The sequence below is a fragment of the Pipra filicauda genome, unplaced genomic scaffold (genome assembly GCF_003945595.2).
Source record: "Pipra filicauda isolate LSUMZ 115617 unplaced genomic scaffold, ASM394559v2 scaffold19_size4547281_pilon, whole genome shotgun sequence".
Lineage (NCBI taxonomy): Eukaryota > Metazoa > Chordata > Aves > Passeriformes > Pipridae > Pipra > Pipra filicauda.
Window position 1 is genome coordinate 3,199,751 of NW_024104309.1, and position 14,781 is coordinate 3,214,531.

The 14,781-nt window shown below is 41.4% G+C and overlaps 1 long non-coding RNA gene across 3 annotated transcripts; it reads right to left on the reverse strand.

Annotated features, from left to right (window-relative positions):
• Positions 1-848: 848 nt before the first annotated feature.
• LOC114002646 lies at positions 849-14,651 on the reverse strand. 3 transcript variants are annotated; one of them, XR_005563291.1, is made up of 3 exons: positions 14,345-14,651; positions 9,472-13,119; positions 849-7,146 (listed from the first exon to the last, which is right to left on the reverse strand). It is a non-coding gene; the product is annotated as an uncharacterized LOC114002646 (long non-coding RNA). The 3 variants fall into 3 exon arrangements; XR_005563290.1 differs by lacking the exon at positions 14,345-14,651 and having other exon boundaries at positions 849-1,485; positions 9,472-13,248; XR_005563289.1 differs by lacking the exon at positions 14,345-14,651 and having other exon boundaries at positions 9,472-13,248.
• Positions 14,652-14,781: the final 130 nt, after the last annotated feature.

The window sequence follows — 14,781 nt, forward strand, 5'->3', positions numbered from 1 at the left end:
TTTTACTCTTGTTTTTGTTCAAGTGCAGGGTTTTCCTTTGTGACTGTTGTGTTTTGTTTGCACTCACAGACCAGTTGTTTGGGCCCATGGCTGTGTTTATCCCTAAATCCCCATCCAGTCTGTATAAGCCCAGTCTGGCACCCAGCTTCCAGCATCCCCTTGAGCTTTTGCATTTGCCAGCCGTCACACCTGACTTCAGGAACTGCTTTGCCCCACTGGATCCAGATCCTGTCTGGTGATCCAGTGGCTGCACTGCTGTGTCTGTGCTCCATCCTGGTGAGGTGGACAGGGCACTGATGGGTCCCAGAGTTCTCCAAGGCCTTTCACAAAAGAACCCTGTGGAAATTAAGATTTGCTGCATGTGGAATCCTTTGTTTGGTAGAGGAAAGGAAGGACTCCTCTGAAGTTGACCTATTTGTGCTTTGGTGCATTTTTCATAAAATAGACAAAATCCTGTTTTAATCCAGCTCACTCTACAACCTTCTGAGGGAGCCTGTAGGTTTCTCTAAAATACCTCTGTGGTTATTGTTAATTAGAAAAAAATAATATTGCTCAAGGATCGCTTTTCAGTTGAACTTCCTGAACATATGGTTCAAACTGAAGCTGAAAAGGAAAACTTCAGGACAAACTGTATGAATTACTACTAATAATAAAATCAGACATTTTTTTATAAGTCCACATTAATCTTCCTTAAAAGCTTTGGGTTGACCACATTTTTTAAATAAAACTTTTACCGGAGCGGAATTTATTAAGAGAGCTCAGCGTTGCCTTAGCTCTGATCCACAGGGCATCAAGAGAAGTTTTATTGCTGATTTCAGTCACAGCAGACTTAGATCTACACTGAATGGTTTTGATAAGCCCAATGTAAAGTTTTATTGGTTTAAGACATGAAAAACAGACGTTACAGAGAGCAATTCTACTCTATAAACACAGTCATAACATGTATAATGCTTTGCAAGGAGTCAGTGCTTTGGAGTGTAAATAATGGTGTGTGGAGGAAAGTAAAGCCTGGCTAAACACATACAACTAACAAAACCAATATAGACCAGGCTTGTACATGGTACTTCTCCTCTGCAGATCTCAAAATTAAGGACAAATAGTCTGTATCATTATGTCATACTCACAGATGGAAAGGGAAAATTAACCAGACCAGGAAAGAGGGAAGTTGATGCTCTTTGTTGTTATGTCTGTCCTTGTACTTGAAACTATAACTACTGTGGTATTATTTGAAACACATTTTGAGGCCATGTGCTCATTGTTTGTCCTGGAAGAGTTCTATTCAAAGCCGCCTTTTCCTGTATGTTATAAAACAGTGTTAGAAAAACATGAAACAACATAAAATATTACACGGTGTCTCTCCTGAGGTGTCCTGGCTGTTGGTGATCCACTGATGCGTCGTGGCCTCAGAGGATGGTGATGCTGGCAATGGTGACAAGGGGCTGTGCTGTGTGAGCATCATTTCAATCTAGGGGAAAAGCACGTTTCCTAAAGATAAAAATGTGTTTTTATTGCACCTTGTTCTTCTTTGTAAATATAACTTGCACTTGCTCTAAGGTTGTGGTTCTGGCTCCAGTGGTGCAGAATGTGGGCCTTAAAAATCCTGAAATCCCCTTTATAAATGGAATTATGAACATAACTGCCTCCACTATTCTATGCTTCATCTTTGTATTCACTTGGAATAACTACTGAAATGCTGTAATCCCAACCATATGGCTCAGAGCCTCAGAGAAGGCATTTAGCAGGCACGTTTATCCAGAGAATTATGGTTTTACGTAGATTAGCAGTGGCTGGAGATGCTCTGGGGAAAGACAGGAGCCCACATCAGGGGCAGCCTTGACAGAAGGACCCTCTAAATCTGATCTGTCCCTTTCCTGTTAAACAGATCCTGGGCTGGAATAAACACTTACTGAGCATGTAATGAGATGTCTTTGAACATTTTCCCCCTATATGACCACAAAGATTTACTTAAAAAGCAGTAAACAGATTAAAAAAGGCTTTATACATGGCTAGAAACTAACTTACTGAATTGTTTAATATGGATCTTCCGTGATTTTGTTTGTTTAGAAAACTTTTACAGGGCTGCAAAGCAATGTAATTATGCCTGGATCACTTCTGCTTTATTTTAGGCAGAACCAGACCTAAGACTGGTGTGTCTTACTCCTGATTTCCACCAATATAAATTAGTTTTATGGAATAGCTGGATTTTTATGCTGATGATTAAAAAGACATGCTGTCTTCTGAGAATTGAGTTCATGCTTTCACAGTTACAAATGTGTGATTATTGGACTGTTGATTTTTATAATAGGTTGGGGGTTTTTTGCATAGTTGAATACAAATTTTGTAATTTTCTGGTGCATTTTACCCATTCCACAAATTTGTGTTGTAATTTAACAGTATACTATGAGAGGATCTATTACTTCTTGTCATCCTTAGACTTCTTGGGCATTTCAAAAGTAGCACCTTGTAATGTGAAAGCAATGAGCAAATAAAAATTTGCTGGGGCAGCTGGAGTCTCTGTGATTACTGGGTTGCCAGATTTGGAGTGATTCCTGGAAGAGTAGTAGTACAGAGTCTTCAATAAATTAGTAATTTGACTGACATACTCAGTTCATTAATAATAATTTACTGTGGTTAGCAGAACATCACAGAAGAACAAATGCCACACATACCTGTTACTGTTTCCCCCCCTCCTTTTTAGTCATGTCAGTCACTTAAATGTACTGAAATAAAGTCCAGTGCATTCTCTGCCTTCCTTGGGTGGCAGAACAGGATTCTTAGTGTGTACCATTGGCTGGGTAGCAAAAAGATCCTTTATTTAAGTAAATTAATTGCTTCCAAACAATCCATCCCTTTGCTTAGCAAAGTCGGAAATTAGTAATAATATTAAGCTTTGTTTTTGGAGTTGGAAGAGAAGAATTCTATAAGCCTCTGAAATGATAAAGAGGCATTCTCAAATGCAAAGTGTGTTATCATATGTTCCATTGCCACAGCCACGATGAGATCAGTCTTTGAAGTCAGAAATTAAATACCTGATTGGCATCTGTCTACATGACAGATCAATGAATGCACCTCCAAGTATCTGACTTTTTTACAGAATAGTGGGAAGAACCAGATGACTGGGAAGATTCAAGCTCATTTGAGAACAAAGTAGGGTTTTTAATTAGTTTTTCTAATATAATAATTCTAAGAAAGAAGAGAAAGGTCATTGTGTAGGTCTGCCAGGTGAGTGTTGAGAAACCGGGTCTCTTGCCAGAGCCATGTCTAAAACTATGTCTAAACTCATTCATCAAATGAATAATTTCAGATCAGCACCATTGATACCAATCTTTCCTCCTAGAATGAGGATCTGTAAATAAGAGGAACTGGAGGTTTCAAAACAAAGTGCCAGAACGCAGACTCAATGATCTCAAAGGGCTTTTCCAACCTAAACAATACTATGTTTCTGTAACTACTGGAAAAGAATCTTTCTCTACTGTTTGTGAAGTTATAAATGTATTTGTTTCCGATTCTCAAAAGAAGAATTTCAGATGCCGAAGGCCTTTCCATTGTATTCAGATTTTCTTCTCCCTGCACTGATCAGATTCTCTCCTGATGAGATAACAACCACACAATAGCAAAGCTGGGATGGCCATGTAGGAGTAACTAAACCTCAGGATGGTCCAGGGCACTGTGAGGTGAACTCCAGGCAAAGAGGCTTTTTTTAATTCAGTGCTACCTGAAATGCATCCAGCACGTCCCTCTCCTGTATTTTGACTTCCCTGCAGCACTGAGGGTATTTGCAGATCCAGAAGAGCATTACTTCAGGTATAAGCTGTGGTGGTTTCTGTCAGCTGGCACTGCCCCAGAGCTGTGTTTACAAACACTGCACACATGACATAAGCCCATTAGGTATCTACTCTTTGTTTTTGCACAGTAATAACACACACATTTCTTTAGCTTTGTCTCGTACAACAAAGGGAATGAAATGTGTTTCTGATTATGCAATAGATACGGAGTCAAGGGAAACCCAGCATTCCCAGACCATAACCAATGGAAATTCTGAAAGGCTCTCCTGCCCTTTGCAGCCTCGACACATTGAAACCTCTTGTGTATTTTGTATTAGCATGTGTTGTACAATAATTAACTTATTATATGACTCCTAAGGGACAAGTGATTATGGTTTATTTCCAGATGACTCATGAGCAAGTCTGCAGAAAGAGAGTTTGTGCTGCTCAGAAGATAGGAAAATGAAATGTTTAGTGTTGCTGATGATCCCAGTTCTGGCTGCTGAGCTCAGGCACCGTGCGAAGGCACTGGAAACTCATCAGCTTCAGTGCAGTGTCCTGTTGAGACCCTGAAAATGCTCAAGCTCTGCTCCCAGAGCATTTGAGTTAGGACTGTGAATTACAGCAAAGAGCCAGGCAGTGATCCTGCTCTGGGTGAACAATATATGCATATATGGGAAAAAGAAAAATCATTTAAACCCAGTATCATGACACCACATTTTTTATTTTCTCGTGATCTCTGAGTGAATGAAGCGAAGTGGGAAACTCAGCCAGCTCCTGCAGTGTGACAGAGGATGCAAAAAAAGGCAGTTCTTTACATACATGGTTAAGCTGTGGACATTCTTATGGATGCTAGAGGTTTCTGAGCCCAACAGGTACTGAGGGCAAGGTGGCCCTGGTTTCACCCAGTAGAGCCATTCCTTCCCCCAGTTGTATTAACACAGCATTTGGGAGGAAAAAGAGACTTGGGGTCACCTTCAGCAAAGACATCAGTGGCTTAGACTTGTCCTGAGTAGATCAGCTAGGAAAAACATGCCAAACCTCTCATTGGTTTTTAACAGATTATATGCACAAAATCAAATTTCTGATTTATTGAGTCTAAGCACTTAAAATGATGCTCGAGTTGGCTCTGTCCTGGTTATAAGGGGCCCTCCCAGCTGGATGTGATAGAAGGAGAAGACAGATGATATCTGACATCGCTGTGAGTCTGCCAGAATTAATTTACCCCTTCCAAAATCCTGAGCTGGCCTTTGAACATTTGAACGAGCAGATTGAATTAGAGATTGCAGGAATGATTATGGCAGTTAGGGTTTGTGTTGTGAGGCTTTGAGTTTTTGATGGCATTAAACAGTCTTAACAAAATAAAATATTTAGTGTGACTTTGCGTACAATGACAGATTTTTAGGGAGCTTCCTCTCATGCAGTAGTTCTGTGTCCAATTGCAAAGAGCACAATTAAATTTGTCATTCCTTGTAGCATTTCAGGCTGGAAACTCTGTGACAGCCCACAAAAGCAACTGTTTTATAGCCTTCATTTTGATCTTGGTGCCTATATATTGATGTTTACCTCTGTGCCACAGCTCAGCTCACAACATCCTCCAGCTTTACCACAAAGAAATTTAGTTTTAAAGCATCAGTGGTGAGTCCATTCTCATCAGCATCTTTGAGGAGAGGGAATTAAAGTTTAAAGAGCACTTAGCAGATTTGAGTGCTAACAAACAGTAATTCATTTTTGCAAGAGAGTATGCTGTATTTAGTAAAGCAAGCCATGCTTTGAGGTTTGGAGCTGTCAGGAAGGTGTGACAGTGTGTGACCTCTGGCCAGCTTGCTCTGACAGGTGAGCAGCTGCTCAGGGTCTCATTACAAGGCCAGTAAGATGACCAGGGAGGAGACACTGGACAGCTCATTATTTGACAACACACATTTAGCCTAATTATAAGCAAATTCTAAACATGACATTTTAAAGGGAAGAATTGATTCATGCAGATTTTCAAAAAGTAATCTAATGATAAAGTCTAAATAAATATTTCAATTATTTATTCATAATCAGTCTAATGAACACTTTTTAGAGTGGTCCAGGACACCTATGTGATGTTTGGCTTATCATTCCCCTTTCCAGAAATGTTTGAGAGGAGTTGACAGTGTTGGTGTACAATCATTCAGCAAGACCAATTATGCCTTATTTGTCAATTATTAACTTAGTTGCCCAATGGCAAGGGGCTGACAGGTTTTCTAAATTATATCTATGAAAGAAATGTACTTTTTTCCATCTCAAAATAAAACGCTCCCTTTCTAAATCTTCTCCTCCAAGATACACTTAACATCTTGAAAAGATACTTGAACCTAATAAAAAAAAATTGTGTTCCTATTTTTAAATATTAACTTGATCAAGTGCACACCGCAGGTATTTTGATCACCTGACAGAGTAGCAGCTTATCAGTGCTGTTGCGAAACAGCCCTAAAACTTGCCAGACACTTACGGTGCTTGGGAATTGCATAACTGCAGAATTAGGTTGTGTAATACAACATTGTCCAATTCCTAAGTGAAGTGCAGAATTTAAGCATCAGGTCTAATATGCTAAAATAATTTTAATTGATGGGCATTTATACTCCATAGGGTTTTTATACTTTGTCATGATCTGTGGTCCTTGAGAAAAGTTTGATTTCTGTAAAGGTGTTCTCCAGTTTAATGCAGAAAAATTAATAAGGAAACCTGCTCCTGGCTTGGTTTTGTGCAGTGTTCACCATCCTGATCCTGATTCGACAAGGCACTGAAGCACAAGCTGAATTTTCAGCCCTCAGGTAACACATAACCTCTTATGTGTCAGTAATATTGGAATAGAAATACACTTATAACAGCAATAATGCCCCTGGTATTCCTGCTGGAGCACTGATAAGCTAAACAAAGCACTTTTCAAAGACTAATAACCGGATGGGATTTGTAGCATAAACAATGCTCCTTGTTAGTCACCAGTCCCCAGGGCATCTTCCTCACTTCGTTACAGACAAATCAGTAACAAATGAAATGCTGTGTGTGATTTCCTGCCCTGGCTGTGTCTCCCTGCTCGCATGCCAGTGTGAGAGCTGTCAGTTATTATTTATCCGTGGCTGTGTTCACATCCACAGTGTGATTTAATTACTTATTAAAGGTGCCAGACTGGCAGATGCAGAAGCTGGAGCAGTTTTATTATCCAGAGAAGTGACACGGTGTGAGCAGTAATATCCTTTCAGGATGTTCTCGGAAAATGCTTCACCACAATGGACTCCTCAAATCCTTCTCTCCAGCCTTTTCCCAGCTTCTCTACCCCAGGTGTTAAATTCAAAAAGGCTGCTCACAGAGATGTCAGTTAGTCCTGTGGTTTTTAGATGGGAATGTGGATACCCTGGAAAATCATTTTGAACACATTAAATCTATTTTAGCTAGGCCACTTGACCATTGGTTAGTACTAACTCAAAAAAGGACCTGAAGGGTTTTAATACAGAGGTGAAACCTACTCTAGCTAAATAGTAGCAAAAAAGATTATTCGTAAAGGGGGAATGAGCCCAGAGGATTTCCTTCTGCTGGCCAGGGGCTGTGTGCACAGGCCTGTGGCTCTTCTGCAGTAACTCAGACATGCTTGTCTTGGAAACTGGAGGCTTAATTCTGCACTGTTTCAATAAGCAGGATTTTGGGTCCATTTTCTTACTTCACTCTAAGCCTATTATTGCTTGGTTCAAAGCTCTTCCCCACCCCTGGGCACAGCTGGATGCAGGAGAGCAGGGAATCTTCTTGCACTTCCATCAGTGCCTAGGCTTTAATGGGGAAACTGAGATTTTACTTGGCTAAACTCAGTGAATTTGACCAGAGAAAGGCTGTTAAATAACAGCAGGTTCCCTTCACACAGCTCCAGAATATTTTGAGAAAGATACCGGACACAAGGATATCCAAACTTCTGTGAATCTCTACATTAAATCAGTCAATCCATGATTGCCCCAGGCCAGCCATTCCTGTTTCCTTGCTGACTTTATTGGTCCCAGCACATGCCTGAAAGTTGCAATCCTGGATCCACTTTGCCAATTACAGGTTGGGATTTTTTGGTGCTAGATCTTTGCAGAGTCCTTGAAGCACAACTGCAGTGCCAGTCACAGTGTTTGCTGATAATGAGCTTGTTGTTTGGCTCTGGAGTTTAAGCTGGCAAACACTCCCATGCCTGAGTTATTTTGCACAGTCCAGTGGTCCCATCAAAGCCAGCAGGTCTGTATGTGCCAACCACTGGCATTACTGCATTATTAATTCCCAATTTTACAAATCAGGTTTCTTGATCTACTCCACAAAAGGCTACCTAACCAAAAACTGGGCCTGTGAAGTATAAAGATGGGGCTGAGAGGTACAAAGGTGTGAAACAGCATTCCCTGGCAGTGTTTTGGAGCAAGGCCTGTGTAATGGCCTTTGACCACTGAGGGGTTTTCGACTGAGACAGTTTTGCATGATGCACCCTCAGTGAGTCCCATCTGTGACCCTAATTCCATCCTGGAATGTAAGACTGGGAGCTGCTGGGTATGTAGGCAGGCTTCACAGAGTTCTGCTCAGATGAGGAGCTCAGCTGAGAACCTGTTCCTGTGCACGAGCAAAGCACGTCTGAGCAGCTGCCAGTGGAGGGCAGCAGGAAAAGCAAGGGAGGAATCTCTATAAGCACAAACAGAAGGGACTGGCTGGTAAAATCAGACAATAGTAACCTTTAGCTTCAAAAATGATCCAAGTGCAAAATGCAATTTTGTTAGAAATGCCAGTAAATACATTTGCAACTTCCCAGCACTGCTTAGAGAGAACAGTCTGTTGAAGCGACTCGACCCCCTGCTGTGGGAATTGGCTTTCCCTCTTTGGAATATACTGTATCAAGAGAACCTTCAAATATGAAAGAATATGTGTTCAAAATTTTTAGGCAAACTGAATCTTATTTTCCAAGAAAACCAAGAAAAATGACATTGATATAAAAATTATGGGAAATCTGAAATCAGTTTTGACAGATGCACAGTAACTTTTTTATTTCATACATAAATATTGCAGTTATTCATTCTGCACTTCACATACCTGTAGCTCTCCCACTCTGATTAGCTGTGGTTGGGTTTGAGACATTGCTGTGTTATTCAATAGCAAGTGAGAGCTGTGACATTTTCACTCAGTGTTTCTATTTTTCAACACAGACTCTTCTTCAGCTAGAGAATACTATTTAAATATTCCATTTAAAAACATACCTTTTAGTAATTTTTTAGACCAACTTACAGATGTTGAGAAAGAAATACCCCCTAATAAGTGAGCTGTTGATTTTCCACTTAAAAATAATGAATCAAGTTATTAACATTTTATTCAGTGAATCTTCTATGCTGATAAAGTTTATGAATAATAAAGATAATGGTATGTAACTGGTACAATGGAACACAGAGTTTTGAAAATTATTTTGTTTAAAGAGATTAGAGATATTACCAGAATTAGTTTCTCTAGTAGTACGTACCAGTACCCTGGTACAGAATCAATCTATGGGGATTTTCTTTTTGGAAATTAAGTTTGTGATTTCCCTGATCCTGCAAAAAAATAGAATTCTGAGCTTACTCATGGAGTAATCCCAGACTGTGGTGAGAACTGAAAGTATTTGGACAATATTAAATAAGTGTGAGAATATTCCCAGGATCAAAATCTCCAGAATGGCCTTGTTTGGACACAAACCCACCTGCCAAGCTGGTGCCTTACAAGTCACCACATGGCCCCGCCTCTTCGATGCACCTGAGGAAAGAGGATCTCAAAGTGGGAATGTGGATTTGTTTGTGACCAACACGCCTCTGTCACAGTTCATATCCCAGTCCTGCATTTTTTCTCATAGGCACCAACTGAAATTGTATCTGAGACATTTAATACATGTGAATTTGCAAAGCCAGGAGCTGTTACCGTGACAGAGCAAACAGTTCCATGATGTCAATGAACGTCAGCCGGAATGCTGGAACTGCCAAAGCCCACTTTCACTTGTGACCTTGTTCAGTAAAAAAGATAAGAGCGCTAAAATAGAAGGGCAGGTATCAGGGAGAAAGTAAATGAAAAGGCAGAAATTAAAAAACCACAGATAGGAGATTGACAAATGTTAGGGAACGACTAAGGCAGCAAGAGCAGGCCTGGAGGGGATGTGACAGTGGCAAAGCAGGGTCCAGCTGAGGAGAAATGTTGTTGCAGAGCTGTATTTTATTCTGCTCAAGTCACTGCTCTTAAAAGTTCCTGATTCTGAGGTGTTGCCCTGAGAAAATCGAAGTGAATCATTCCTTAAAGATGTTAACCATTTACTCTCCTGCTGTACAGGGCCAAGAGGTACAATTCCAAGACCTGGTCTCTTTTATGAGCACAGGTAGGTAGTTTTCCACCTCTGACCTGCTTTGTCTCCAGTATAGCTTTTTATGGAATTTAATGAGCTATCACAGCTATTGGCTCTGTGGCTCTATTTCCATCTTTTCTCTTTAAGTTTATCAATGCCTATTTCACTGACATATGAGAAACCTTAAATAATATTTGTAAAAGCAGTTGCTATTTTCTGAAACTGCTCTAATAAACTAAATATTATTATTCTGTGTAGAAGGTGTGGATGCATTTTTACTCTGCATGCACACACTCGCTGTATCACATGGGCTAAGATAACTGCACTTGAAAGTTTGTAACCAAGGACCCCAGAAACTACTCCAGTCAAAACTAAATTAACCATAAAACAGACTAGAAATGCCAGCCCAAGCCTTCATAGTTTTAATGAGATGACTATTTCTTACCAGTATTAAATCTGTGGGGAGAGGGAAATGTTCAGTGAGTTAAGATGTGCTAAGAAAAGTGTAAAGAAGAGCATAAACGGCTCAGGAATTCCAGGAATCCCACTGGCTTAAACAGTCTTTTATTTAAAGCAAATGTTCTAATAGTTGAATGACTTCCAAGAAGGGCCTCAAGTGATGAAAGTATTTCCATCTAATGTGAAAATACTTGAAAGATGCTTATTCCCTGTGAAAATATTGCCACCTTTCAGTAAAGCCTGAATACAAGACTCCTTCAATTAATATACTCTTGTAAAAGGTATTAATTTTCAGAATTAATATATGAAATATCCAGAATTCCTACTGTTTTGATAATAACAGATTCTAACGACTTTCATCTCTTAGAACAGCCAAATTAATTCAGAGTATTTTACAAAACAGATACTTCAGTTACAGAGCGAAAAAATTCACATTCATCATCATGGCATTGCTCCCATTTCCCTCGGGGTATAACTGACCTGGAAAGTACTGTGGAGCATCTGCAGGGAAAAGCAGTTGGGAAACACAAACCTGCATGAGACCAGCAAGGCAATGAGAACCTCCAGCCAGTCACACAACTACAGTTCACATTAATGGCTTTTTAATTCATATTTTATGATTTTTAGGTGTTATGTTGAATAAACTCCATTTGATTACAATAGATTTTAAATTGGCCGAATTTGGAGAATAAGCAGATAGTCAATGCCTTTTTCATGGAAATAGAATAATGTCCAATAAACATAGAGCTTGACTCAAAAGAAGTGGGAGTGTTTATGCCAGGAAGGTGTAAGAGATTGTGACAAGACATGAAGGGATGTGTGGCCCAGGGAATACAGCACGTATCAAATCGGTTTGTATTGTGTAATAATTCACTGCACACATTTTGGGAATTTGTTTCTAGTTTGTTTATCTGAAAAATTCAAACATGCCTCGGCACCACAGAACACCACGGGGCTTATGGGTTGTTCCTAAAGCTTTTGAAAAAGCTTTGAAAGACGCTTGGGAGGTGTAGACTTCCATAAATCAAATCCATCAAGCTGCTAACATGACTGAAAAGCTGAGGAATGTTTTTTATCTTATGTTTTCTAATGGCAAGAAACGTGCAAGGTACACAACTAACCACTAAGGGTCACTGTTTGGTGTTTTCACATCCTGATGTCTTTCTTTCCAAGTGCTTAGAAAACCCCTTTTAGATCCAGTCCTGTATATTAGGATTTTCCAACAACACTATTTTTTAAACTACCAGTGAGATGCATATGTGCCACACAAGGTATGGGAAAATTCCAGTGTCTGGATATGGAGCTTTCTTGAGCAAGCCACCAAGTCATGTCTGAACTGAATATTGTTCGTATTACTGGATACGATGATGTAAGTCCCATTGAACATAAAACCAACCCCTTAGGAATCTATTTTATTTTTATGAATAGCAGTTAAATAATTGTAGCAAATGCCATTCTTCTGTTTTGTTAAGAAAGTTAAATAGACCTCACTGAGGGATTGTCAGATGCTTTGTCAAGAAGGCAAGAGATGCACTATCAAAAGGAGTGGGCACATTTTAAATAAGTCCCTGTTGTGAGAAGTAATTTAACCTGACTTTATAATGTAGTAACAGTGGCTATCAGACATCAGGAGACTGAGATGCAGTCCTGCCATGAGGTGGAGTCCTGGCTGGCCTGCCCTGTTTCTAGGATGTTAATATAGGTCATAATCCTTGACTGGCACTAACCCAGAATGTGCTGACAGACATTCACAAAAGCTGCAGCTCATGAAGAAATCTCCAACCAGGCTTAAAAAATAAACCCAAACCACCTTATTCTGCATCAGGCACAGAGATCCCTTTGTTACACTTCTGCCCCACGGCTGAGCTCCCAGCACGGCTGGACAGTGCTGTGGTGTTCCTGATGTGCCCTGAAAAATGTGGAATAGCTGCACAGATCTGTCTGGAGCTGTATTTTATTTCTCTGCAGGTTCAGACAAACCCTTGCTGTGTGCTGACACTAGTTTGTCTGGGTGAGTGCTCCCTCACCCGAGCCAGCCGTCTGACCTGGATGCAGCAGCCGGGAGCACACGGGTGAGCCGATCTCTCCTGACATAATCCCAGATTACCAGACCTGCACAGCCTGCCTTGTTTTTACACAGATCTCAGCCATGCTCCCTGCACCAGCCACACTCTCAATAACACCTTTCCTGCACTGCCATCCCTTAGGAATAATAATTTCTGGATGCTTTTGAAAGAGGAGCAACCCTGAGCCCCACCTGGTGCCTCCACCCATCCCTTCTGTTCCACCTCAGCCCTGGGTGCAGCAGTGTCGCAGTCATGCCTGTGCCTGTCCAGGGACCCCACGGATGTGGACCGTGCCCTGTGGACTGAATTCCCACCTTGGCCTCAGAGCTGCCTCGTCACTGTGCACCTGCCTGGTGGTCACAGCACTGTACCTGACTCTGGTCACCTCGCTGGGCCTCACCCTCACCGGCTTCCTGGGCTTTACGCTGGCAGGAAGCGACTGACGTTGGGATATGACACTGCCTGAGAGGGAAAGGACATCAAATTATGGAACCTGTAAGGAAATAAAGAGGGGTAATATAAGCAAAAGCTAGTAGAAATTATAGAAGAGCAAAAATACTAAAAAACTAAAATGAGCATGGCTCAACAGTGCAAATCCCAGCACAGAACTATGTGGGATTTTACTGTAAAACCCTTTTATTCCTTATTCTGTTTTTAATAAGGATTTACGTTAATCTCCCACGGCAACCAAGTCTCTTTAAGAACCTTTGGTGAAGGAAATCAGTAATAGGGTTTCCAGAAATCAAAGTCCACTCTTGAGCCTTTATCAATTCTGGACAGCACTTTGAGGGAAATAGTCATGTAAATATTGTCCATGTCATGACCACAATTTCCATCTCTGCAAAGAAAAGTAGAATCAGTAACAGAAAATTAAATTATGTGTCTTGAAGAATGGCTAGAAAGGAATATATAGTGCTTGTAACAGCTATTACTCAAGATATTTAGAGTATTCTTAGGCTACCTTAAACACTAATGTGTTTAATGCCATTCTGCACATTCCAATACAGTCAATGTAAGAATCTTTATAAAACAGAATCAGCTAACGAAAAATAATGGTTCAAATAGATGAGTAAAAGAGGAGATAGAAGTAAGTTCTTTTGCTGAAACAGGAAAGGCTCAGAATAATCCCACTGTTTTCGTGTAAGGTAGAGATTTTTCTCTGGTGTCCGGGGCAGGGTGGTATAGAAGACAGGATCCTGAATCAGTCCAATCAACCCACAAGATCTGATCAACTACGGTAAGCTTTTCCTATGAAACAAATATAGTAGAGGGAAGAGAGTGAACAAATTTTGGTAGTTCCTTTTTTTCATTGAAACAAAAAAAGATCAAACAACAAAGTACTTCTGCGGTTTAGCTCTCATGTCGTGAACTGTGTAAAATGCAAAGAAGTGCGTGGTGCCTGCGTGGTGGTGTGTGACGTGCTGAGCAGGCAGGCAGAAATGACAATATAAACTTATATAAACAATATAAATATAAGAACAGGTAAAACTGATGTAGCCCTCCTCAATCCGTCCTGTTCGATGGGGGCAAGGGGTCCCTTCTCCAGAGGGGTTAAAGCAGTAGCTCCTCACCCCTGTGCTTCAGCGCTTCCTCCCCAGGAGACGGGTTGCTATTTTTGCCTCGTTTAACAATTTTTTAAAAATTTTGCTGTTTTTTAAGAAATTCTGTATCCTGCTCTGAAATGAACGCGTGTGGCAGGTACAGGTACATTGACCTACCTACACCTTAAGCACAGGTAATTCTGCACCACACCAGCAGCTCTTCGCCCGCGATCTCCCCGGCCCGCCCGACCCGCGACAGCGCCGTGACAGCCCGGGCGGGCTGTGACGCGGCAGCGCCCGCCATGTTGTGACGGAGCGGCGCCTCCCAGGCGGGTGGGATAACGCGGGGGCTGCACTCGCTGAGTCGCGGCCCATTAGTTCACTCCGGGGGGGCGAGTGACACAATCCCGCTTCGCCCACGCATCACCCCGGGGCTGGCGACACCATCCCACCTCGGCCCCGCTGCCCCGGAGAGAGGGGGCGCGGCCGTGAGAGGATCCCCGCCCCTAACGGGTCTCACTGTGATTGGCACGAACACACCCCTCCTCCCCTTTGATTGGTCAGATGCGTTGTCACTTCGGGTAGGCACGGGCGCTGACTGGCCGGCGTTGGCG